General features: G+C 42.4%; 1 protein-coding gene across 1 annotated transcript in view; it reads left to right on the top strand.

Annotated features, from left to right (window-relative positions):
• Nucleotides 1–909: 909 nt before the first annotated feature.
• brinp2 (bone morphogenetic protein/retinoic acid inducible neural-specific 2) overlaps nucleotides 910–26,557 on the top strand; it is a 230,573-nt gene continuing 204,925 nt past the window's right edge. Inside the window, exon 1 of the mRNA XM_037085301.1 lies at nucleotides 910–1,713. The gene's annotated coding sequence lies outside the window, so the exon portion shown is untranslated. The remainder of the gene's footprint in view (nucleotides 1,714–26,557) is intronic.

Raw genomic sequence — 26,557 nt, 5'->3', positions numbered from 1 at the left:
TATGGCAGCTCGTGATGAATGCTTCATGTGGCTCCGAGTTAACCAAGTTCATATTGAAACACTCCCTGGAGTGTCGCCATCAATCAAAGCCTCTCCTGGAGCTGTCAAGCGTTTTTTTTTGTCTCCCGCTAACGTGTGCGGTTGCGCCACAACAATCGCAATATCCGGCCCACCTCATTTGCTCCCATTACAGCGGTGGCTCAGGCTGTTACTTATTTCCCTCCCGACGCCCCTGGGCAGTGTATTCAACATGCACTCCACTCTCCAGCCCTCCCTTCAGCCACTTACTTATTCATCACAGACTCGCCAAGGAAGCTGCGTGGCTGACAGACACCAGATTTTTCTAAAGAGAAGGAGACAGACAGACACAAGTGTGTGACTCGGCTCTGTAATGGGGGACACTGTCAGTATGAATCCAGTTTTGCCTCGAGTCAAAGCAACGGACAAATTTGGCTAAAGCACTGCGAGAGAATGAGTGGGTACAAAAAAAAAAAAAAGGAGGGAAGCATTTTCACTTTCATTAGCCAGCCTGTCCCTTTGGGCTTAAACACATAGAGCTCAGTGCACGAACTGCCCCCTTACACACACACACACACACACTCTCATACACACCCTCACTGTTTCTGTTTCTCAGCCTCCTTTATCCTCCTTCCCTGGCACTTTCTCCCTCCTCTCCTCTCCTCTCCTCTCCTCTCCCATCTTCCCCAGCCCACTCTCCCCATCCTCCCGTCTTCCCTCCGTTCCTCTCTCGCCTCCTCTCCTCAGTGCGCATCATCTCGCCGTTCACCTCCTTCCCTCTCCTCCTTCTCTGCGGCTCTCGGCCAATCGCAGCCCGAGAGAGGTGCGGCTTCACAACAGGGAGGATGGACGGAGCTCGTTGAGGGAGAGGGAGAGAGAGGGAGAGGAGAGGAGAGCGCTGCTGAACAGAGACGCTTTCCTGAGCCACTTGGAGAAACAACGCCAGGCTTGACACTGAGTGATGACCGTGGCGCGGAGAGACTCAGCAGACCGGGGATAAAAACGCGGACTTAAACACACACACACACACACACACAGAGGAGGGGAGGAGGGGGCTCGGTTGTGGATACCTGCGCGTCTCCGCTGCGGCCGCAGGTGCGCTACAGTCCCTCTGAAGGGAGACTTTTTCTGATCCGGAGAGGAAAGTGAGAAAAGAGGAAATCTTGCTCGGATTATTTCTTCTTTTCTCGCCCGGTCTTGTCCGTTTTTCAGCCACTCCGAGAGCAAACTTTATCAGCTTTATCAACCGCATTTCAACTCCAGGTCTGACTCAAGATCTCGACTCGGAGCTTTGCCAGTTCGCGGACTGTTCACCCTGACTGTTTTCCAAACGCGGATTACACCGGACAGCATCTCCTTCCTCTCAGAAAGGAGAGTCCCCTCCCGACTCTAAACTTGTGTCTCGAAGCAGAGTCTTTTCATCCCGTCGGTGTTTATTTGAACGCGGTGATGAAGAGGGCAATGCCTGGATTATTACAGCTCACCCTGACCCTGGGAGCAGGGCGAGAGTGAGGGAAGCGGAGAGAGAAGCGGGCTAAAGAAGAGAGGAGAGAAGAAGGAGGGAAGTCGGTGGCGTTTGGCTGCCGTCCACTAGTTCGTTAGCGCCTTCGCCGCTCGGGCTCTCCCACCTCCTTTTACTGGATACACGGACACACACCAAGAGGCGCACGGGGAGGACCTGCGATCACACCCTGGGTGAGTTGAGCGTGTGTGTTCACGCCGAAAGGGGGGCGCTTAAAGAAAACTGGGGGTTTAGAGTCTGGGTGCTGTGCGTTCAGTGCCAGACGTGTTTTTTACGCGGAGCGCAAGACGGTAATGCGGCTTCGCACTGGTCAGCTGCGCTGTGACAGCGTTCGAGTCATGACGCATGATCCATCAGCGGAGGGTGAGGAAGGAGAGCAGAGTAGATCTGATATCAGAGGCATCACTCCCGAGGCTCATCTGCCAGCTTTCACCAACATGGACGGCACGAGGACAGAGAGCACACGTTAATGTTGTGCAAAGACCTGTCACACGTGGCTCTGTAGACGTATTATTATTATTATTATTATTATTATTATTATTATTATTATTATTATTATATAATTGGTTAAATGTGTCTGATTACCCCATTAGACTGTAGTGACGCCCCATAATCGGACCACGCTGACCAAATGTGTGTGTGTGTGTGTGTGTGTGTGTGTGTGTGTGTGTGTGTGTGTGTGTTTGGGTGGGTGAGTGTGTGCTGAATATTTGCATAGTATAACTTTTAAACGTGTTGCATTCTCCTTCCATTGTGTGTGTGTGTGTGTGTGTGTGTGTGTGTGTGTGCGCGCGCGCGTCAGTCTACTGTCACATCATTTAAGATAGAGACCGGAGCTGTATCGACTTGTCCTTCAACCTCTGCTTTGCCTCATCTCACCAACGTCTATGTGCGTCTATGTGCGTGTGTGTGTGTGTGTCTGTGCGCTCCTGCTGTCTCTCCTAACCAATGAAAACCTTGCTGCACGCCTGCCTCTGTGTGTGTGCGTGTGTGTGTGTGTGTGATATTGTTGCTCCATCAGTCACCCTGAATGCCAGCCACGCACCGCGCAATTTCTCACAAATTCTCTCAACCATGTAAGCACAACATTTACCTGTCAGCTACTTTGTCGGGACTACTATATGTGGCCCCTAAGAAATCCTCGGAGAAGTGGAGCTGCTGCCTCAGATTTATACTTTATTTCCGCTGCCCCTGCCGGAGACCCAGGGTGGGAAGGGGGTCTTGTCAAACAGATCATTGAGGAGGGACAGGGAGGGAGGGAGGGGGGGAAACAGTCCAAATCCAGCTCGAATCAATATCTACACCCACATGCACCTCCAGAGTTCACAGCTCTTTCTATCCTCACTGTATAGCTTCAGCTGGGAGAGAGACATGCTGGAAGAGTGGCTATATGTGTCACATACTGTAGAACCATAGGTGGCACTCAGCTCTGATGACATGTTATTTAATGACAGTGTGAGAGTACATCCGTCCTTATATCATGACCGGAGGGGTGGTGGAGGAGAATCCTTTATGTTAGAGACGGTGATGATGAGTGCAGGAGTGTCCATAACAGGCGACTGAAAACACACATAATGCATTCAAACTGCAGGTGTCGATATTCTCTATACTACTTCATACCAAGCCTCTTCCTCCTCCTCCTCCTCCTCCTCCTCCTCCTCGGAGATACACGTGAGCAAGGGCTGGGCGATCTTGCTAGAATCAGTGTTCTAATAACAGAAAGGTATCAGCGTTTTAGTACTACACTCCCATAGTCGAGCAACTTGTGACAGATGGGTTGAAAAAACAGAAGAATGATTAAAATCGGTGCAGAGGTCAAGATATCCTGACGCTGATTCCCTTGTATGTGTCAGACTTAAAAAATGCTGGATCATGCATTTCCCCGGCTGATTTTGTTTGACCTTCTCTGTCCTCGTGTCCCCAGCGTGGAGCACAGGCGTCCTGTTAGGAATGTGCGGTCCACAATCCCTGAGATGAGATTTCTGGGAGGTGTCACACGATTCACTTTCTGGGACTCGACATGGAGGCCTGCGCCTGTACTTTGGAAATGTATCAGTCCACCAAAATAAGGCAAATGTAGGCAAAGGTACATTCAAAATGATCAAATTGCTTTGAGTAGACTGACTTCAGATCTGTAAAAATCGCACATCATTTAGAGGTGCGTTACTGCCACTAACTGTCGCTCTCTTGTCACTTGAGAACATGGTAAATACTCCAGCTTTGTATAGCAGATAAAGTAATCTGTGCTGTACAGTATAATGTGTAGCACATTGTCTCATTCTTTTCACTGGAAGTTGATCCTGATGATACTGAATTATAGGACAATAAACAGCACAGTGAATTAAAGCCCCTGATCAGGCAATGTTTCTACCTCATCTAGTCTTCATGAGGCAAACGGCTTACCTGACCAAGAAAAGGAGCTCTTTCAATAAGATGTTTAAAGGTTCAGTTCACCCAGAAATGAACATTCAGTCATTATCTACTAACTGTCATGTCGATGGAGCCCAGGTGAAGTAACATTGTTCACTTGGCAGCAGAACAGCGCTGCAGCACGCTCCTAAAAAAAAAAAAAAAAAAAAAAGAAGCTGTAGCTGGGGACTAAAGAAAATAAAAAAAAGACAAACTTAAAAATTCCATAAATGGCATCATCTGGCTCATCAGCCAGAAGGGTCTCATAGAAGATAGATAGATGACAGAAATGATACGAAACGTCAAAGGTTAAAGCTGCTGATATTCTCCCATGGAAAGACCAAAACCTACAATTTAATGATCCTACTAACAAGCAGTGTGAGCGTGTCAAAGCCTGATGTATCTCCTTCCTCTGGGCCACAGAGCTCCATTGTTGTCTATAAACTATTCAAAACACATCCGTGAGCCACTGTTGCACTGGGTGACATCTGAACACACACATATTTTATTCTATTTTATTTGACTCAGTCCCACACCCCACGGTGTCCTTCTGCCAGGAATAGTCATTAGAGTGCCAAATGCGTATTAATCCACTGCTAAAAATAGTCCCAGACAAATGCACAATTCCCTCCCGTTCGAGTGTTGTTTGATCACGACCACAGCTGATTTCGGAAACGATTGTACTGATGAATAAAAATAACGATGCATTGCTCTCGAAAATGCCTCAGTGTGCTGAAGCTGGATTAACAGTTGGTTTTGGACTTCTGATTGGAATTTAGCGATAATTATGGCTAGTCCTCCAGTATTTTTACACACCCTATACTGCAAGTAACAGGGAAATAATGTGTCTACCTCCAGGTTGGAGGAGAAAGTAACTGTTGTGATAGCAGGATATGTTGTATGCCTGGAATTCACCAGTCATCTTCATGCATTCTCTCCGCATAATAACGTCTCTGTAAAGCTATGAAACAAGAGCAAAATTAAACCACTTCTCATTTCCCCTACCACCCTGTGGAATCCATTTAAAGACCCCAGGCGGTCCCCGCTCGGCACTGTTGGAACTGTTAATAATAAAAGTACATTCCTCTGTATGGATTAGTTTATATGCTTATAGTACCCAACAGCTGAGATAGACGGCCCTCTGCTGACACATCTCGTGGCCAACAACTCCAAATCAGACCTCTTAAAGATGTCAGCTTGATTATCCTCCGTGATGCAGTATGATTCTGCAGATATTTCCGGCTTTCTCGGACGTTTTCGCAGCACGGTGGCTTGCGTGTTTCATCAATGCCTTTTTTTTTTTCTCCCTCCCAAATACAAGGCGTCAGATTTATTAACCAAAACAGAAAGGTGCCCAATTTCACCGAATCTCCTGGAAGCAGCTGTTGTTTTAAGATGCATTGTCCCATCGAACAAATAAAAGACGGATCCCTACTTCAGTCCTGTCCTCTTCTCCAAAAAAAGGAAAAAAAAAAAAAAAAAGATAAAAATCCAGCTGACCTGTCATTTTAGCTCTGATTTCTCCCCCTTATTTTCCCTCACATTCTCTCTTACATTATCATCCAAGGTCCCACTTTTTCAGGATGCTCTGTCTCTGACCTTTACTTTGCTTGGTAAGTGGTCAAAGAAAAAAAAAAAGAAAAAAAAAAAGAGTTCCATCCACTGTCGCTCTCACCGTGAGTCCCTCTGCAGAAAAGTGCATCAGCTAAATGCGTGTATATAAATGTAAATGCGTGTACTCAGCATGTATGCTCTTCAGAGATGCGTATAGTATGTGTGTGTGCCCTTCAAACCTGCAAGGACGCGGGGAGATATTGAAAATGCAGCCTTTTCAACGATTGATACATAATAGCAGGCTTTTGGATTCGCCACTGGTCTCCTCTCTGAGCATTGTGAGCTGTCCCTTTTTCAAGATAAGCGGTATACAGGTTTTTGAGGTTCAAGTGAGGCTGTGGAACCATCTCAGTATAATGGAAGTTATTCACAAATGTACAAAGATTGCTCTTTCTATGGCATGTATAGGTGGATAAGCGATGAATGTGTCACCCGGCTTTGCTTTACAATGGGTTTTATTTTTCTGGCCGGGTTGAGAGAATATCCAACTCAACAGCAACTGTGGAACCACTGTGTCTTGGACACTGTGCAATCCGGATTCACAATAGTTTGAAATAGTGCTGTGATAGTTTATCAATAATTCCACGATTCAGTTGACAATTTTACAAATTTCTTTTCTTTTTTTGCATAAGAAAATTGATAATACAGGTACAGACATGGCTGGAAACAGGATGAGAGAGAGGGGGAGTGACACGCAGCAAAGGGCCCCAGAATGGGACTTGAACCCAGGGCTGCTGCAGGAGGACAAAGCATCTGTATGTGGGACTCCCACTTTACCAACCGAGCTAAGCGGCACCCCTCAATTAACAATTTTAATCATTAGAATTTTTTTTTGTACCAATATTTAACACTAATGTGTGTGTGTTTGTGTAAAAAAAAAAATTATATATATATATATATATATATATAGCAAGGAAGCAAAATTTCAGGTATACTTTTAAAATCCTCTAAATGAAGATTAGCTTCTTGTATTATTATTATTATTATTATTATTATTATTATTATTATTATTATTTGTAGGAAACATTTCGGATAACAAAAGTACAAAACTCAACAAAGTATTCAAGGTCAAACAAAAATAATAAAAGCAAAAGGTTTTGTTGTTGTAAGACACTGCAGGGGGAAATATTATATATTATATCTTAAATATTACATATTATATCATAATTAAATCACATGTTTATTTTTTTTTTATGTTATTTATCTAATAGTGTTTGCTTGGATCCCATACAATACCGGTGGTATCATGTAGAGTTAAATTCATGTGAACATGATAATGTTATGTCTGTTTTGGTCTGTAGAACATGTGATGGGCACCTTTGACTTTTTCTAGATGTTAAAAGTAAAAAAAAAAACAAAACAAAACAAAAAATGAATGTTATTTTTTAAAAGGGGAATACAAACTGATGAAATAACAACATTAAACAGGAAAAATGTGTTGTTTTTTATAATTTATTTCATTAATTTACTTACAGAATTTAGTCGTGTGATCATCACATTTTGAATGGCATGGAATCCATACAAGGATGGTAGCATTTAAAAAAAGTTAAATTACCATTAAGGTATCAGTCTTGTCTTTTTGGTGACAAAATAACAACAACAACAACAACAACATAATCAGCTGTAATGCGTGGCAAAATATACAAGTTAAACCTTCAAAATAAGAAGTCTTCCAAAATTTGAAGCAGCTGTCCTTTTATAAAGCGGGTGAGTCGTGGAGGAGTTTGATAAATGTGTCTGCTGTAGAGACTCAGTTACCTTTAGAGTGTTAGTTTCATATTAGGTCTGAAATCAGGTGTATGGAACCTCATAACCTGGCACACAATACAATACAACAGCGCTGCAATAAATTCTACCTTTGTGAAGGTTACAACACTCAGTGTTATTGAAAATGTTCTTAAATGCTGTGCGTTTTCACCTTTTCGTGAACGATGTAGAAAGGTTCATCTGCCAACCTCCGGATATTGATTGGCCCACATGATGCTTTTTATTTACAGTAGGTATCTGGTGGTGAAAAATCTTTAAGCAATGCTCTCATGCTGGAGCAGGAAGGCAGTCCTGTGCAGTGGGGTCCTGGAGTAATTGATTATTGACCGATGGAGGTGCAATATCATTGTGTCTCTGTGCACTAATATGGTTTGCTGGAGACACGTTGTTGGCAGAAGTGATGTGAGCACACGCTGCTGTGAGATGTAGACTGAAGCAGCAGGCTGTATGTTCTGTTCGCCGTGTCGTGACTGAACCTGCTGCAGGTTCTGACACACGCTGTACTCACTCTGACTAAGTGGGCTGACTGTCACGTTGTACAGAGGCCCGTTGGATTACAGGTTTCTGTCATGCCCACGTCTATAAAAACAAATCTAACTATCCCACAAAAAAAACATGAATCAGCCTTTCCTCAAAAGACCATGTTGTCAAAAAAAAGTCTAATTAGACTCCTCATTTTGTAGAGACTTAAGAACCTTACTTGACAATAAAAACGGATTAATATTAAAAATGCAGATTTCCATCATATTTTGCAGGTGAGCAGTGATTTTAACTGTGAACTGACAGTAATTAACAGGTGCTCCGTTTGGCTCCGAAGGGAAAAGAAAAGTTCCCTTTGAGTCTCCAGCTGTGGCTCCTCAACACACCTGCTTAACGTTTCTGTTTGTGCGAATCGGATTTATGACGCCTAATTGGTTTAATTATGACGGACAGCGCCTCATCTCAGGAAACACCACCAGATCTAATTCTATGTGGAATGTGAGGGTATGGCAAAAATAATCACAGCTCTCAAACCCCTCACAAGCCACAGCTGGTTGCTGAGCGCTGACGCAGATCGACGCACAGGAAAGCCTCATGTGTGCAGGGAGCCTGGCTGTCACTTACCAATTTGTGCTGATTTAAATTTGACTGTCAGTCGGAGGAGCCATTTACATATGGCATGTTATGACAAAGAGAAAAAAAACCCTTCTAATAGACATTAATATTGCCTCTTACGAGAAGGGCACCCTATTTAATTTACCCCAAGTTGCCTGGTCATGCAATTCAGGCATCATGTAATGGGTTTATTATGCATCTTATACACGCTAATGTATATAATCTAATGTAATTCATATTTATTTTTTATGAATGTGAATCCTGAGTGGGGTGCCTGTGTCTTTTTTGTCATTAGGCTACAGAGCCAGTTGTAAGAACATAGTATATATTGTAGACAGTATATATCACCTTGGTTTAAAAGCCCATGGAGAGCATTCAGCATTTTCTACCCATTGAACTTTAATTAACTGGTTTAAACATGTGTTTTTAAACCCACTTTGACATGACCCGTGCCTGTGGATGATCATTTATAGCCTTCGCAATCTTTGTTTAATGAAGCCAGAAGTGACCATATTTGGACATGAGGGTGGAGCATTGCTGGGCCTCTCCCTTCACTGGATCAGGCTCAAACCCCAAAGACACCGTGTGACAGAAACGTATCAATCACAAGGCAACCATGCCTTAAAGCGTACACCCTGCAACTTTGCTGATCCAATTTCATGTTTTTCAGGCTGTTATTCAGATTGGGGTGGAGATATCAGCAGCTACAGCTGACTCCTGTCAAACAGTTTATTAAATAGCTCTTTATTCACAGTTAGACACCAGCTGCATTTTCCGCCTTTTTGTTTTTATCAAGGGGAGAGTCCAATATATTTTTATTTTAGATTAGATACAACTCCTCTCCTTGCCCCATTCATTTCCATACTGTTTTTAACAGCCTCTGATCATCTGATCTTAGTATTTTTCCACCAGATGTAACAACCTGGCTGCGGGGATTTACTCCCCTTCAGTCACAACAGCATATGAGTGAGGTCCAGCACGGATGTGATGTTGATGTAGCCTGGCTCACAGATGGGATGCTGTGATGGAGATTTTTGCTACAAAACTATTTGAATCAATGGGCAGACATAACCACTCTGGAGAGACAAGATATGTGTGTTTGGGTTAACTGACCCATATAGATAAATGAATGTATGTATGTGTGTTTGTTCCTGGTGCCCAAGTTGGCAGTTAATTTACTAGATTCGGCTGAAAGGAAACTCCAGTCATATGTAGATGTATTATATGTTTTTTAGAGAAGGAATGACCTATAAATGAGTGCTGCCAGCAGCCAGTATACTGAGCTCTCTTAACTTCGTATCCAAAAGATTGTGATTTTCCTTTATCTCCCTTGTTTTCGTGCCAGTCATTAGAAACAGCACCTCAGGGGAAAAAGAGAGAAAAAAAAGAAAAGATGAAACAATAGCCCCCCAACACCGACACTAAGACTGCTGTTCCAATCGGCAGCGCTGACACGCCTCTCACGGCCAACCTTGGAGATGTGCCTGACTTCAGCGGTTTGTTTTAAGGCAAAACAGGGGAGCGTTGGAGTGAAGGGAGGGAGGGACATGAAAGGCAGTTAAACTCTCTCCTCTCTGCCCCTTCTCCCTTTCTCTTTGTACATCAAAGTGCTTGTATCTTCTTAAGGAGAAGCCACTGCAGCTGTAGTGGGAGGGGATGAGGAGAGCGGGCCTGAGTGAGCAGTGTGAACGCTCCATTGTTTCTCATATGTTCATTAATCCCGAGACGGGCTCCAACACGGCCTGTAGCAGTCCAAAGCCTTGCTGACATTTCTATCTACAAAGCGGGTGGACAGAAGCGATGTGTTGCGTGTGCGTGCGCAAGTGAGTGGGGTGTATTTAAAACCCTTTTTTTCTACGACTCAATAGAAAAAAAAAAAATCCCCACAATGCTTTCTTTTTCATTTAATCCACTGAGGATTTTTTTTAAAGCCACTTCCAAGTATTCTTATGAGCTGGGCTGTTGAGTTGTGTAACAAAATGTCCCTCTCATTAATGAGTTTCACTTTGGAGAAATCAGTTGAGGGATTGGTCTGTCTGTCCCTTAATGCCTGAAGAAATTGCTCTGCGAACAGGAAGGCCAAGCACAAAATGACCACTTCGTCTTTTGAGCTCTTTCACTGTACTTAAGAACCGAACTGTCTGAATAATAAATGCATACCCATCATCATCTCATCTTTTCTAACTTTCTTGGCCCCACCTGGAATTCAAAACGGTCGCGCTCAAATGTGGCGCTGTCGCAGAGGGGGGCAAGCTGGGAATAATGGCACACGCTATTCTTCCTGAAAAGATATTCACCGTGTTGCACTCCTTAGTTCATACAGAATGTAAAAGTGCTGGTAGGTAAAAAAAAAACAAAAAAAAAAAAACAGCATCTCCAGTGACAACGTTGTAAAGGTCTGCGAGGACAGGGGTTTTTAAACACCCATTTGAAGTGCAGATTGCACGTTGACATTTCATCAATAAACTGATGCCTTTACTTTATGGATACCATTGCTTTAGTGCGTCCCAGTTTGAGATGCTCCGCTGCCAATTTTTCCTCTCCGATACAATTCTGACAGCTGAACTTTGTGTATCAGCTAATAGAGTATCGATGCAATACCAGTGTATTACAAACCCGGACTGGAAAGTACATTCTGCTGAAAGAAGACCAAAGAATGACTGTGAATGCCTCGATGGAAAAGATGTTTTCGTTCTTCTCTCAGTTGGCTTCTGTGTTTGATTACCTAAGCTATCAAAAAAACACTGTAGTCCTATGAGCGAAGTGGGATGTCTGCACAGAGCCCAGCTGCTCTTCTCAGGCTGAATGAATCTTGAACTCATCCTCAACACACACCAAAAAAATTGTTTTTCCTACATACAAATTGCATTTTGCCATACAGCCCTGACAAAATAGATGAACCCTGAATCCTAAACTAACCTCACAGAGCAGAGGAATTTCTTTCCGTTCGATTAAACTTTCTGGAGCCTGCGGTCTTTCACACCGCTCATTTCTTCTGTCCATCCCCAACGAGCGGTTGATGCGAAGCCAAAAACACATCACTTTCTCTGGGCAGGAAGGTTTTTGCAGTAAAGACCTCACGTCCCATGTTTACTAAGGCAAAAGCCCTCAAGGCTTCCATTATTGTCTTGCATTTCTGTCAGGGAAAGAAACTTCCAAAATGGACCTGCATTTGCATAAAAATGTAGTGCATTGTTACTCCAAATTCATGTATAAGTGATGTTGAGTCTGAAACTTGTCATCCAGGTCCCTGTCACACGCTGGAAGAAGGAACATTAAGGAACACCAGACTCTCTCAGCGCAGAGGCAGTACATTATTCATGACTTATCCTGCACTACAATGTTTGATGACTGCATGGGATTCTCTTTCTCACACCTTCTCATCATCCACCTTCCCTTCCACCTCTCCTCTACTTCCCGGTAATGATTAACAAAGACGTCTATTGGCAAGTAATACAATGATTATAAGTTGCAGCATTGATCCATGCATTGAGCTACATCATCCCGATTCATTGGTCCTGACATCCAAACTGCCGCCATTGATTTTCGTTGTTGCAGTTGAGGGGGATTTATCCTCCGCCACCCATTCTCTCCCCCACATGCATACACACAGCCCGCCCTAAGCCAAACAGGTTGCGCTGCAGAAATGTACCAGTTGTACTTTTCTGACCCACTTTATCAGCATTCATGTGTTCGGTGCTTGTGCAAACATTCAGTCGACCCTCTGTGGGGGAGGGTTTTAATGGGAGGGGAAGGGAGCGGAGAGAGATGGAGGGAGTATGGTCACATACACGTTACTTTATATTCATGCTGTTTTACATCATGCATGCAGGGCAGAGAATTTGACAACCGTGAGAGGGAAAAGAAAAAAAAAAAAAAATCAAGTCAAACAGCCCTACCTCACCTTGTCTCTCACATCAGCAAGATACTCGTTGGCCCCTGGAATACATTTTATAGCACAGATCGAGTGGGCTGCTTCAAAGTGGAGTGAAGTGGAACAACCGTGTGCGCTTATTAAAAACAGATCAGGCAGCTGCATCAGCACGGCAAACTTTGCAGAGAACATCTGCAAAGACGTGATAATAGTCACAGCAGCTCCCACGGATAGAGTGCCATCACGATCACATGTGAGAGCAGGTGGAATATAGATGACTCTGGAGGACAAGGATCTTCATGTGCATTTGTCCGAAGGCCAGATTTTCCCAAGCAGAGAATATAGGGTTCAGATTTTCAAATAGAAAAATACAATTCAAACGTGTGTTATTTTCTACAAAGATAAATGACACTTCACTACTGTAGAAAATGCAGTCAGCCCTCTGCCAAGGAGGCAGAGAGTTGGCAATGTACGTTTCATTAAACCACAGACATGTTGAAACTGTACGCTGAGACTTTAATGCTTTTAGGCTTTTTCAATTTTTCTATTTCATGCTGTGACAGTGTTGTGCTTATGGAGTCGTTAGGTTTATCCACAAAAACCTGTAGGTCAGGGTTATGAAAAGATCACGTTTTTGCTTATCTGTGTTTCCGCTAATGCAGCTGTGAACTGTTCTGTCTCATCAAAACTATCCGTTTTAAAATATCTCCTACCCATCAATCCAACCATCCATCTTCATTCACTTAACCGCAGTCCTGGTGGCAGCAGACTGAGGAGGATATTCTAGACATCCCTTTCCCCAGCTATGCCTCCCAGCTCCCTGTGGGGGATCCTGAGTTTTTTCCCAGGCCAGATGAGATATATAACCCTGCAGAGGAAACTCATTTCTGCCTCTTGTATCTGCAGTCTCATTCTTTTGTTCACTACTCACAGCTCATGACCGTAGGTGAGGGTTGGAATGTAGATCAGTTAAATTGAAAGCTTTTTCTTTTGGCTCAACTCCCTCCTTGCCAGGAGTTCCAAAACTAAAAGTATCCAGAGGCTTTAGACTTGAAAATGTTGATGGGTTGGACTGGGCTGGCTCTATACAAAACCCACTGTTTAGTTACCAATGAATTACTCCTTCTCGCAACAAAAACCCCTGTAGGATCCCAGGGAAGCAAACAAAAATACAAGTTTGAGGCCGAAAACACTGTTGGTCAATGAAATAAACTGTAGTGACGCCTGTTATCTCTGATAGACACGCTAAGCAATTCTCCGACAACTCTGGAGTTGCCTCCTGTTGTCCGGCCAGCACACTGCTGTCAGCTCCAGGGAATGGCCAGCTTGGGGGCTTGGCTGTTTGATGGTAGGTCAACAGAGTAGAGAAGATGGATTGGTAGACTTTACGGATTATTTCCAGGGGTTGCTAAGCTCATTGTGATCACTCTTAGGACAGACAAGGTCTGGTGAGTAACATTAGTTGCGCACATATTCTGAATTCAATAATATTGCGGAGAATTGCTTAGCGTGTCATTGGCTGCACATTGAGGGTCACTGTCACATGAGATCTCACACTTTAATTGTTTTAACGTAATGGTCAGATGCCAATATGAGCCAATAGAAAGCTGAACAGTAAGAACACAATTGAAGAGCCTGTTTTTTTTCTCAGGAAATCAGAGCTAAAACCAAAGTGAGCACTGGACTTGAACAGAAACATGACCACAGCTGCATACTAATGAGACTGTCTCTGCTGGAGATGGAAATAGGCTTTTACTTCTTTTACTTTAGGAGTCTGTTGTTAGCTGTCGCTTTTTGGATTTCTTGAATTTATCTTTGAAAACGGAAACAGGTCACTGACATTTACTGTATCGCAAGGTAAAAGAAGAATACTTTAAACTCTGTTGTCCTTGAAAGGCCATCACAGTACAACTCGGAATGAACACTAGTTTTACACCATGTGTGCTGGATGTGAAGTAGAGAGTTCTTCTGCCCCTAGTGCCCCCCCCCCCCCACCAAAAAAAAATAGTGATGATAATTTAATTCTTTTGAAAGACTTTCTTTTTATTTAGAAATCATGTAAGGTGTAAGGTAAGGTTACATCAATCACTCCTCTTTAGATGTGACTGCCATAGTCAGAGTCCAAACACATTTGTGGCAATGTAAGCGCCCACTCTTTCTGTTTTGATTCCTGTTTTGAATTAGAACTTAGAACTAGAACAGCTTTACGATACTTTTTATTTGTGTATCCGTGATATTAGAATATTCAGTTGCATTTAAAGTTGTTAGTTTGGCTTTGTAAGAATGCTGATGGCTTCATAAACATGAACAGGAGGATGCAGGGTGTGTCTGTGCATGAAACAGCAGAGATTGTGTGTTCATTATAATCCCTGTTAAAAATTGAATATCAGCAATAGTTTATCAGCCTTCCTTCTGTTGATACAGGGAAATGTGATACTTAACTAACTGAAAGTCTTCCCAGTGAAAGAAAGGAAATGAGCTCCAAATAACTGCGCCTCTGATAATGCTAATTTATTCGTTGAAGAGGCATTTCTGCGTCTTTTATTGGCTTAGTTTCAGCAAAGTTGAAACCCCAAATTTGTCTGGCTCCGTTTGCATGCCTGATTACATATTTAATTCATGAGAAGACGTTGCAAAATGCAGGCTAATAAAGCCCCCCTGCCTCCCGCGTTTTGGCTGACTGGCCCAACGTGGGCTTTTGAACTCACTCATGCGCATAGTTTTAGGAAGGCGCTCATGTGAATCTGACTTAACATTGACAACACAAAGTCCAACACATGGATTTTCATTTGGGGGCATGAATATTGTGAAATTCAGCGTTTGGAAGCAAGGTGTGTGTGTGTGTGTGTGTGTGTGTGTGTGTGTGTGCCATCTTTAAAGGGTGGAATAAGTAACAGGCTTTTGATCTCAATCAATATTTATAAATAATAAAGCAGATAAGGGAAGATATACAGTCTGAAGCTGATCTCTGCAGTTGAACAGCAGCGTGGAGCCGCTGCAGAGCCCCGGGAGCAGAACATGGTTAACGGCAGGATGGCGAATATCAAGCAAAAACGTCTGTGGTCTCAAGTGAATTGTATTATAATATAGAATACACGGGACTGCAGGCCTGCCCGAAGACGAGCCTCTGGGCCGATGTTCGAGTCGGCCCAGAGGCCATTTGTTAAACTTCATTACAATGTATCCTTCACCATCTTATAATTCTTTACTTTTAGGTCGTATCCACTCACAATGCATCAAATACAGCAGCCTGGTCAGTGGCTGTGCACTTGTAATTTTGATGCTAGGTGTCCCTGTAGTGTCACTTCTGAAGCGCACCAGCAGTTCAGTTGTTTAAAGAATGAGAAATACCAAGTTTGGGGCAGCTGGGATGGTTGGATGGGTGATACATACTGACTTTATTTGCATCCTGTTCATAAGTTAACTGTGATATATCTTAAAAATTTTCATAGGGAAGTAAAATACGAAAGTGAATGTATTCATTTCAACCCAAAGCGTGATCTTTTCCTTAACCTAACCACGTAGTTTTGTGCCGAAACCTAAACCAAATCGCAAAGATTTAACAATATTAGTCGAATTACTGAATAAGAAAATGAATAAACAAATAAATAACTAAAGTAAAAAAAAACAAAACAAAAAAAACAACAAGAAGAATGCGTAAGGTTAAGAGGGGATGATGGCTTCAGGGATGGCTTTCTTTTTCATTCTCTCATTGTAAAAGCTAGTTTTTACAATATTTATGTCCAAAAATTGTTCTATTGTTGTTAGCTGTAATTTAAGCTCTAACAATACTATTTCCATGTGCTTCACTGCTTCCACACACACAATAAACTCCACAATGAATTAAGACATACAGTGATCAGCCAAAACATTCAAACCATTGACAGGCATCTAAATTACCATCGTCACGATCATTGAACGTCTCTTCACAATTCTGTGGGGAGACCTTGGGTCCTGGTATTCATGTGGACATTCTTTTGTTGATCTAAACGCTGCTGCAGATGACGTACAACCTGTCATGGCTTAGCCTGATGGCTGCAGCCCGCTCGAGCAGGATAATGCACCTCCCTCCACCAGAAACAAAGACTGGATGAGAAGCGAAGAGGTTGAGAAATATGTTGACTGAGTAACCTTCAGCCATTAGCGTTTGCTCAAAGCAATAAGCTTAACGAGCGGCAGCGGGTGCGCTGCAGCCTTATGTGCCCTGGGTTTAGCCTTTCCCACAAACATTCAGGCTGATTGTTGGGGCTGTATGTAGCCCTGGAGGATGACCTGAAGACATCGCTCTGGAAACACTGAAGAGTTTTTAATTTACAGTCAATATTCTTCACAAAGAAGCCATTAAGGCACAGGATGACAGAGTACCGGAAGTAAAACAAATGAAATACATTCAAACATCAATCTGAGACAGCAAAGTTTTTCTGACACTGCCGTTGTGTTTTGGTGACTAAAGCTGTCACACTTTTATTGCATTTCTTTTTGGTTCAGTTTTGGTTAGGGAGTTAAAGGAATACTTTGGTACTTTGGTAATTTCCCAAATTTACAACAAATCCCTAATTCATTTACCAGAGAAGACACTTAGGTATTTTTATTCTAAAACTGTAATTTGGTTAATAAATGTAAATAAATAGTAGTCACATTTTATTTAATTTTTTACGTCTGGGTGGAGAATAGATCTGCTCCTTGGACCCTTGAATCACATTCATCAGATAAAAAGGCCAAACACTTTCTAATTCCAACCACTCCAAGGTGAGAAGCTGCATCTTTTCTCTTGCGTATTATTAGAAACCAAATTTCTTTGGGTTTTTTAAACAGTATGGATGACAATGTGGAGACTGGGAACTTGTAACTGGCATTTTCTGACTTTGCTAATATAATTACTAATCTAACTACGTCAATTAGTTTTTCATTTCAAAAAGGACAATTTAGAAAGACTGCTCTTTGTTTTCCCTGGCAGATGTTCAGCAGGTTAGGCCCTGGCCAAAATCGTCTCCATATATTTGAGCATAGGAATAATGTGAGCTGCTTTGGATTAAAGCGTTTGCCTAAATTAATATAAAGTCAACAAAGTTCAGAAATTCTCCGAAATTTGCTTAAGGGATACACGGAGTTGATTCAATCTAATTTAATTATAGACTAACAGCCTCAAAAAGCCTTTGGGCAAATGCAGGTTAATCACTTTGCCTTCTGTATGCTGGGACTGTATTTAACACATCATGATGGAGCAGCTACACCAGGAAATCTTTGTTCTCTACCTTCCTTCCTCCCAGCATCAGAAGCTGGTCCAACTTTAAAGCGTCACTTTCAACTTGGCGTCTCCACTGATCCTGCAGTCAGCCCCGATGTGCCAGCTCCACTGAATAGCTTTAACAGGATTGGACCTTCGCCTCAACAGTGACGTACTAAGCCAGTCAAGGTCACTAACAGCATCACATAAAAGAAGACATCAGTTCTTAATGAAGTCATACATCACATTTAGCATATGGTTCAATTAGAGGCTTCATAGAGATTATTGAGATTATATTATCCCAGTGCATTCATTAGCTAAGCTCCAATAGTCACCCATCTGATTAAAAGCTGTGAGGGGATTTGCTGCTATTGACTGGGAGGGATCCAAGCATGGTGAGAGATGGAGATGCTGCTAATTTCTGGGGTGAAGCCTACATGTCTGCATGTGTGTTTAATCATGTAAATATGTAAAGAGTGTTTTCTCTAAATGCACTTGTGGGTGTACGTGTTTACATCTGTAAATACCAACGGGGGCAACGGCGGCTAAATGCATGCTGATACGCGCACTCACCCACACCCAGTCACCGAATAATAAACTTAACGCACACTGAGAGGGTGTGCATGCACGGGCAAATTCAGTGTGATGGACACAGAGGTCATGGATCTCCTATTAGATGAGCCGGTGAAAGCAGAGAGTTGTGTTGCATTTAATGGCGATGTGGGTTCTCAGTGATCTGAAGCGGCTCGGTTCTTTTTAGAGAGACACAATGTGCTTTTCTATTCTATTCTAAGTGTTTTCATAATGGAAGATATTCTTTTACACTGTTGTCCAGGATATGTGCTGTGATTGATTTTCTCCATCTAAATGGTGCCGTTTTCATCCTGGGACGCACTTTGTTTCCTTCATATGATTTAAAAAAATAAAAAATAAATTAAAAAAAAAAAAGTTCTGAAAAGTTCCAATAAAGAATAATTGCATACAAACATATTTTGTATTGCTTTTAGAAACAAGCAGCATTGAACTATGCCACATGCTGCAGCATTCATAGCCTAAACTGGTGCAAAACACCTGCCTCAAACTGTGCCTTCATACAAATGCTTCTCTACCTGCCAATACTCCCGATTTCTGCTGGAGTCTAAAGGTAATTTCTTCTGCTCTTCTCTATCTTCGGCCCACTTCCAATTACCCTCCAAGGGCCTTAAGCCCTGAGTCCTCACGGGCTCGGTTGATGTCAGCTGGTAACTGGTGCTGCAGAAGGCTGATATGATATAAACAGGAACTTTGTCACATTTCCCCTTTTGTAATGTAAGGTTAGATTTTGACTTTTGATCGCTTTTACAGTGAGCAAATGGATTAGAGGTGCATTCCTCAAGTCAACTCTATTCCACTGCACTTTTGTAATCAAAGATAGAGCTGATCTCTAAAATAACTAATGATTTATTTATTTATTTATTTTTTCATGTAGTATTTTATCCTCGATAAAATGGATGTTGCTTCTTCTGCAACAATGAACTTGTGTGTCTGCGTGTGTGTCTGCTCATCTCTAAGGGATGAATAAGGTTCCGTCATTAAAAACCACAATCACAAAAAGCAGTGACCCTATTTTTGATAGATTATCAGTGTGTTTTCCAGCCTGATTCAATTGTTGCACACAGATTAAATAAAACAGAAGCCCCAAAGGAGAACTGTGGTCTGGACACATCGCGTTCTGTCTCAACAGCCCAGCTGGTCAACACGGGCACAGAAAGGAACCAGCAGGAAAACATGTCACAGTATGCTGCAGTTAAATTCCTAGAAAAAAACAAAACAAAACAAAAAAAAAACAAAAAACGACAACACTCTCTCTGAGATGTCACACGTGTCAGACTTGTGTTAAACTGTACGTGAATACACTCAAAGCAGTGTCACAGGGAGTTTAAAGGTTTGATTAATCCAACTTTGAACTCTTTTGTAAACTTTATAGATATTGCCTTTAGACAATATCTAGGTTGAGAGTACACCCTCTGTCTTTACTTCCCTCTCTGAGGTCCTGATAAATTCTTCTTACTCATCAGAGTAAAGCAAGGTAACAGAGGCTACTGGACATGACAGAGACATGTCAGGGTCAGCCCGGGCCAGCTGCTCCCTCTATTGGATCTAAAGACACTCTACTGTACTGGATGCTTACAGTTGTATGGCTCGACATATTGGGGTTATAATTGAGAATTCCCTGACAGTGCCCTAAACTGACAAGTGCTCTCAGAGACACAGGTGTGGCTGGATGTGTTTTCTTCTGTGTGATTGCACTACAAGAGAGGGGTCTCCCTCTGTCTTTCAACACCCCCCCCCCCCCAAGCCTATCTCCGGGTCATCTTGAAATCACCATTTAATGTTTACCGGCATAGATGGCTTTGATATCAGCTTCAGATGAAGTGGAATTTCCTGATTGCGTGGGTCAAAGAGGCTCCGCTCGCTGAGAAAATGATTTATTGGACACAGGAAGTCGGCGGAGATCAAAAGAGACGGACGAGCTGCCAACTCAAACCAAGGGCCAGGAGCAGGCTGGGGCCTGTCCAATCTCTCGCACCAGCAGGACCCCTGTCACTGCTGTCGCTGCTTTTTAATTGGCCGCAGAGAGAGAGAGAGAGCGAGAGAGAGCGAGAGAGAGGTGAGGAGGCTGCGCAGAGAGACGGGGCTGAAGGGCCCTGCAGGTCACCAGAGAGCTCGGCCGGAGCCCATTACTCAGGGAGAAGATAGAAGGCCCAGCTCCGATGGAGGGTCGCTGCAACACTGATTGCACTGCTGAGAGTGAGTTCCCATTGAGGCGCATGGAGATTACTCCGCTGTCCTGTCTTCTGAGTTGGAAAGAGGGCAATGGGACAGAGCAGAGGAGCAGCAGGACGTTGCGGCAGAGGAAGAGAAGGCAAGCGAATTAAAAGCATGGAGAAAAAAAAAAAAAGTGAGGTATTGATTTTTTATGAGAGAGAAGATTTGCTCCCAAGATTGAGAGCAATATCATATTAAACCCTGTTGCTGGTCCAGAATGAGAAAATAAAGCCTGTGAATCAATCCTCCCCCCTTCTTTTTCTTCTTTTTTTAATAACTTCCGGGCCAGAACTGCGGCAGCAGAGAATTACAGCTTGTGAGATAATTGGAAAAACATCGGCACGCAAATGCTCCTTTGGCGGAGGGATACGCATTATTCATGAGATGTTGTCTAGGTGTTGTTACAAAGAAGGAATGAGCTTGTAAAAATGAGAGCTGACACCCGGAGTAAATGGTCATCACAACACAAGATGCAAATTAAATAAAGGGCTGATGACACACTCATCCAAAAGAACTTTACAAAACTCATGAATCTATTTTGGCAGAACATTTTTCTTCTCTTTGTATTTGTGACACGAGGTGGACTGTGAGAACAGATGGAAGGCTAACATAGTGAGCTCGCGGAACAGGTTGCTGGATGTACCGTCCAATACGGACGTCAGTCAAATTTTAGGGTTCGTTTTTAAGTTGGAAGTAAGGAAATAAGATCCTGAAATAGTTGTTTATCAGAGAAGCATGTATTCTCCAAAATAGAACAGCGGTATTGAACGTCAATATTAATTGGAATATCGATTGATTCATACAAATAGAACGGAGAGGCTGAAGCCATGCTTGCAGCTCTGTTATGTGCTAACATGCTTGTTTGTATTTGTTGGCATTTATAGTGAGAAGGATGGATTTATCTATTGGAATCTCATTGTTGGAGATCTTTTTTTGGAATATTCTACTGTGTGCAAGCTGTCTGTTCATGTTGCCAATACATGAGGCCACCAGGGAGAGGAAGTCCAGTCTCAGCTGCCTCTGTTCCACTGGCTCGCGTAAATCACTGCAATGTCTCGTTTAACATTTGTCTTATGTTTGATGCATTATGGTTTTTGGGTGGGTCGTCCATCCTGCATCCAACCCAATTCTTGTGAACATCTCAAAGACACCTTGAGGATATTTCTTCAACCTTGGTGCAAACATCCACTTAAATTCGAGGTTGAACTGAGGAGATTCAGGGCTCACTGTGAGCTCATACAACACATTTTTGGCCAAAACCCAAGGCTTAATTAGATGATGATGACAGAATTTCACGCAAATAGGACAATATGATGAAGTGATGACATTTTATGTCCAAAAGGTCAAGTGTGAACCAGCCACTTTTAAAAATCTTTTTTTGCATCTTTGTGTTCTCTCAGAATCAGCAGTTAGGGCGAAGCAAGCAGACGAATGCAAGGGATTTGTTTCTCTCAGTGAACTTACACAGCAGTCGTCCCTACAAAGCCCATTGGTTTTGCTGTTACTGAGCTTCAGGTGATTGTTGTTGCCTCATGTGATAAAACTCTCCGTCAGTCCTCTATACTTCTCTTTACAAATTGTCTCAGCATGCGGCCCACAGCATGGCTGCATGCATGTCCCATGCAAACATGAGGCTAACTGAGTTGTCACAAATGTTAGCAGGCTTTTGAATGATGTTTTCTTCCCTTTCAAACGGTATCATGCAAAACAGTTTTAATTTCACATTGGCTCTCTATTTATTGTGTTTATAAACATATCTGAATTTTGATTGGTTGTACATTGGTGTATCTGAATAATGCTATGACCCAGCCTACTTAGGGCACTTTGGTCATGTAAATGATAAAATCACAGTGTATTGATTCACTTGATTCACTCGCTCTCTTTCCTCGGATCACTTCGCAGATTCACTCCACTCAGTAACCCAGCGCTGCATTGCTAATATTTGTCATTTCAGTCATATTACAGGAAAAATAATGAAAAACCAATGTTGTGCAGGCGTTGGCAGCTCAGAATGGTGTAGGGTATTTACTGCAGTGAAAACACACCACCATTAACACAACATCACGTGTGTACTGAAACTAATGCACCGAAATATTATGTTTGCCTACCCTCCGCAAGCTGGTTTTTATGCAGCACGCTGACTGAACGCACAGAGTGTAAAAAGGGACAGCAGAGAAATGGGGGAAAATGGAGATTAATGGCTTACGCTTAATTAAAATCTCCGGAAACTAAGGGTGGGAAAATTGAAATGTTCCTTACAGATTAAATTTCCCACCACTGCCCAGTTTCACAGTACAGTGAAGCAGAGTGTGACCATCTCGTGATCTCTTCTATGCATTATAGAGTGTCCTACATGTAATTGGAAAGTGGGAGCTGTCTAAAAAGTTGTCAGCTGCTACCACATATTCTCTCCTGGACTCGGTGGGACCTCGAATCATCCTGTTCTGATGCAGTGCTTTACTTTTTATGGGTCTTATTTCATACAGGCATGCGCTTTCTCAACAAATAAACTCAGAAACTGTGAAAACAACAGTGATATATTACTAAACCATTAAACACCTACATTTGGTTCTCTGCAAACTTCAAACTCAACAGTAAATTAAAATGAGAAGTTTCACTTGAATTATTCGCAGTGCTGATAAATGTTCCATTTTTCGCCCACCAACTGTAATCAAAAATGTATTACTGGTGCCCACTTCAAGCCAAAATTCAGATTTTCAGTCCCTTTGTAAACCAATTAGGACTACACACAAGAGAACATTGTCATAAGTCTATCTATGAAATTGATGTGAATAGCATGGCACAGGTTGGCTGATTAACATTAATAATTGATGGCGGATGATGATAGATCAAGTGTCAGTGTTAAAATGGGTGGATTTGGAATTAACTGAATATGGGAAACAATTATTTTAAGGTACAGTTAGCAACATTTTAACATTGATAAATTCATTATGGTTTATCTAGTAAGGTTTCTGTGGAGGGATTTTTGCAGTTGTGAGGCTGTTCTTCGAAATCGTGAAACTGGAAAACAGAAATTCTGCCAGAATGCTTTCAAGAATTGACAAATAGAATTGTGGACGCAATCTAGCCGTCACTGAGTTGCTTTACAGCGCCAAACAGGAAGGGCCCTGGTCGTTTGACACATGGTTGTGATTTTGGACCGAGAACAATTTCAGTGCTTCACGGGACAAAAAAAGTAGAAAAACAAGAAGTCTGTCAAATCGCATTACAGCACAAAGCAGTAAGACCGCACACAAATTCCAACCTGATCCCATCCGACTAAATCTGGAGGCTGCGATGATGAAAATGTGCTAGTTTGCTTATATAACCCTAAAGTGTAAGATGATCCAAAATATTGCCTCTAACCTGACCGTCTGACCCAATGCATTCATATTTTTAATTGATAATTAGACATGTGCTTAATTGTTTACAACACAAATAAGGAAATGGTTATCAAATCTCATGTTATCGTTCAGTGGTGAAATTTGAAGCCACTGTAAGAAAGAGAGACAGTTCACACTCTCCTTCCTCCCCGCAATGATAGTGGCATTACATGCTCAGAGCTGAGTCCACTCTCATCCAATATTGAGGTTTTTTTTATTTTTTCCAATCCCTCTGACAGTGATGTACTGATCCATTAAAACACAATACATGACAACATTACACTTGCAATCCTACATTGAAAATTCCTGAGCGACGCTGTGAACAGAAAGAAAATGCTTGGAAACTGAGCACAGCTGGTCCTGCCATCTGAGGTGGCAATAAGAATTGGAGCAGCCGCTTATAACACACCCCACATCACAACGTATCATAGACCCTGGTGGTTTCGTGTTCCCCCATTTGCCCCCTGCACTTCAAGATGGATGTTTATCATTATCTGCCCTCCCCTGGCGTCTGGCTGGGGTCCAGTGACCTTTGTTGGGGCCGTCGCCATCAGGATTACCTATCGATCAAGCGCTCCAACATAGGGAGCTTGTTGAAAATGTGTAGAAGTGTGTGTCCTCTACAGGCGTGAAGACTATTACCAACAAAGTGAGGGTGTGTAAGTGATCAGGTGTGCTCCGGTGTGGTGAAGGCGTGTGCATCTCCTCGACCGAAGTAATGAGCATATCAAGTGTGTGTGTGTGTGTGTTTGTGTGTGTCTGCGTGTGTGTGTGTGAGTCTCCTTGACCAGAGTGATGGGTGTATCAACTCACAGAAGGTATTAAAGTTGATGAGGTGATTTAAAGTGAGCAATACGACCAATGGACTGAACAATGGGACCCCGAGGACGCGCGCGCACACACACACACACACACACACACACACACACACACACACACACACGTAAACAGGTAGGTTTTTAATGAGGACTCTGAACTCTGATTGATGGGAAACGTATGTCCCTCACCTGATTCATGTACTGCGCCGGGCTGTTACTCTCTCCTTTATATTGAGCTGTAATTTTATCTCTCTGGGGTCAATCATAGGTTGATCTCCAGTAGGATCTTTTGGAGAACTCAATATGGGGAATGATGAATGATGAGCTCTGCAAGCTGTTTGTCAAGGAGTTAAACAGAAGCGCTGGAAGTGCGGAGGAGACTGCTACAATGGCCCCTATCCACACACAAATCTTCCCTCCACAGCGCTGTGTTGAAATATGGAACTATATATTTGCCATAACAATTCGGTGTCACGTAGAGATTTTGTTTGGCTGGGCATTTTTTAAGCTTGTTGGAGCAGCAGTCTCCAGCATGTTCATCTACCTGAGTGTCTCTCTTTTGCTTATAGATGATCGTGATTCAACCTCTGGCTTATAGGAATGATTTTAATGATCCCATGAAGGCAAAAACAATGTTTTAGTGGTTTTATCGCATTTTAGAGTTTGTGACTTCCTGGCAAAAGATACAAATCATCCTGCACTTTATTCAGTAAATGCTCTGTGCATTTTATAAAGGTGCCATGGGTGTTTTAAAAGAAGGACACCACAAGTGTCTGGGGATGGCTTTTGACCAGGCCTCACTGAGTTGTTATAAAATTTCAACAAAAACACAACTTTATGTAAGTTAAAGGTGCACTATGTAATTTGGAGAATACAATTTTAATCAAAAGAGAAAATTGATTGTTGTATTGGCTGAATGAACGGAATAAACAGATTGTGCTCAGAGGACAACACAATTTAATACTGCTTCACTTTGTTTAGATTGAACTAATCTCAGTAGACACCTCTCTAGCTTCAAACAGTCTGGGGACCTAATTCCCCTCTGAGGACGGCTTGTTTATTCAGTTATGGAAAGAAACTTCAGAGTTTTTATTATTACCTCATTAACATTGTAGTAACTACCCTTTTGCATTTGAATTTCTTTTTGGAAGAGGTATGTCAAGCTATTTCAGATTTGTATGAGACTGGATCATATCTTATGGAGCTTATCTTCGGAGCTACGACTTAGCAAGAAACCCCACTTGGCACTATATTGCTGGTTGTCAAACTGGCCTCCATCTTCTCAGAGGCAGCGTTGTTTCGTAGCTGTCCGCCTGTTTTCACTGGGGAACTGCCATTCTGGGCAGAGTCAGTGGACAGCTAGCGACATGCTTGAGGACGTAAGGCACCTTTAGCGCTAATAGCTACTGTAAATGCCAATCATTATCCATGACAAGTATTTCTCTAGCTGCCTGTTTTTTTTTTTTTTTTTTTTACCGGAATCATGTAATAATTATGTGTCAGTGGCTGAGACTCAAAAAACACGCACCAAGAAAATTATCAACAGAAAATTCCAAAAGGACGGATCACATCTACTGAAATCTAGTATAGTGTACGAGCTGCACAAGAGCGGCTGTAGTTTCTGCACCAAACATATCACAGAAATACATATTTTTTGTACATTTAGTACAATATAAACTCTCTAGAAGCAACGAGTTAACAGGAGTCTTGTGGTCGGTACCACAAAGTTGTTTTTGCTTTACAATTCGGCTCCAGAATTCACAAAAAATTGCACCAGAGTTACACCAGACACATATATTGTATGAGACTACAACATGTTTTAATCATATTGGTTTGGCTGGTTAAAGTTATCAAGTGGAAGTTAATAGCTGTGTAGCCTACTATACAGAGGAAATGGTGTTCATTTAGTGTCTGATTTAATTTACCATGTGATAAACAGTACAGGGAAAGTAGGATATGCATGTTCATACATAATTTGACTTATTTCCTGGTCACATCTTTTTGGGCTCGTCTCATTACCAG

This window comes from Acanthopagrus latus, chromosome 21 (assembly GCF_904848185.1).
Source record: "Acanthopagrus latus isolate v.2019 chromosome 21, fAcaLat1.1, whole genome shotgun sequence".
Taxonomy (NCBI): domain Eukaryota; kingdom Metazoa; phylum Chordata; class Actinopteri; order Spariformes; family Sparidae; genus Acanthopagrus; species Acanthopagrus latus.
This window is presented reverse-complemented; position numbering and strand designations above follow the sequence as displayed.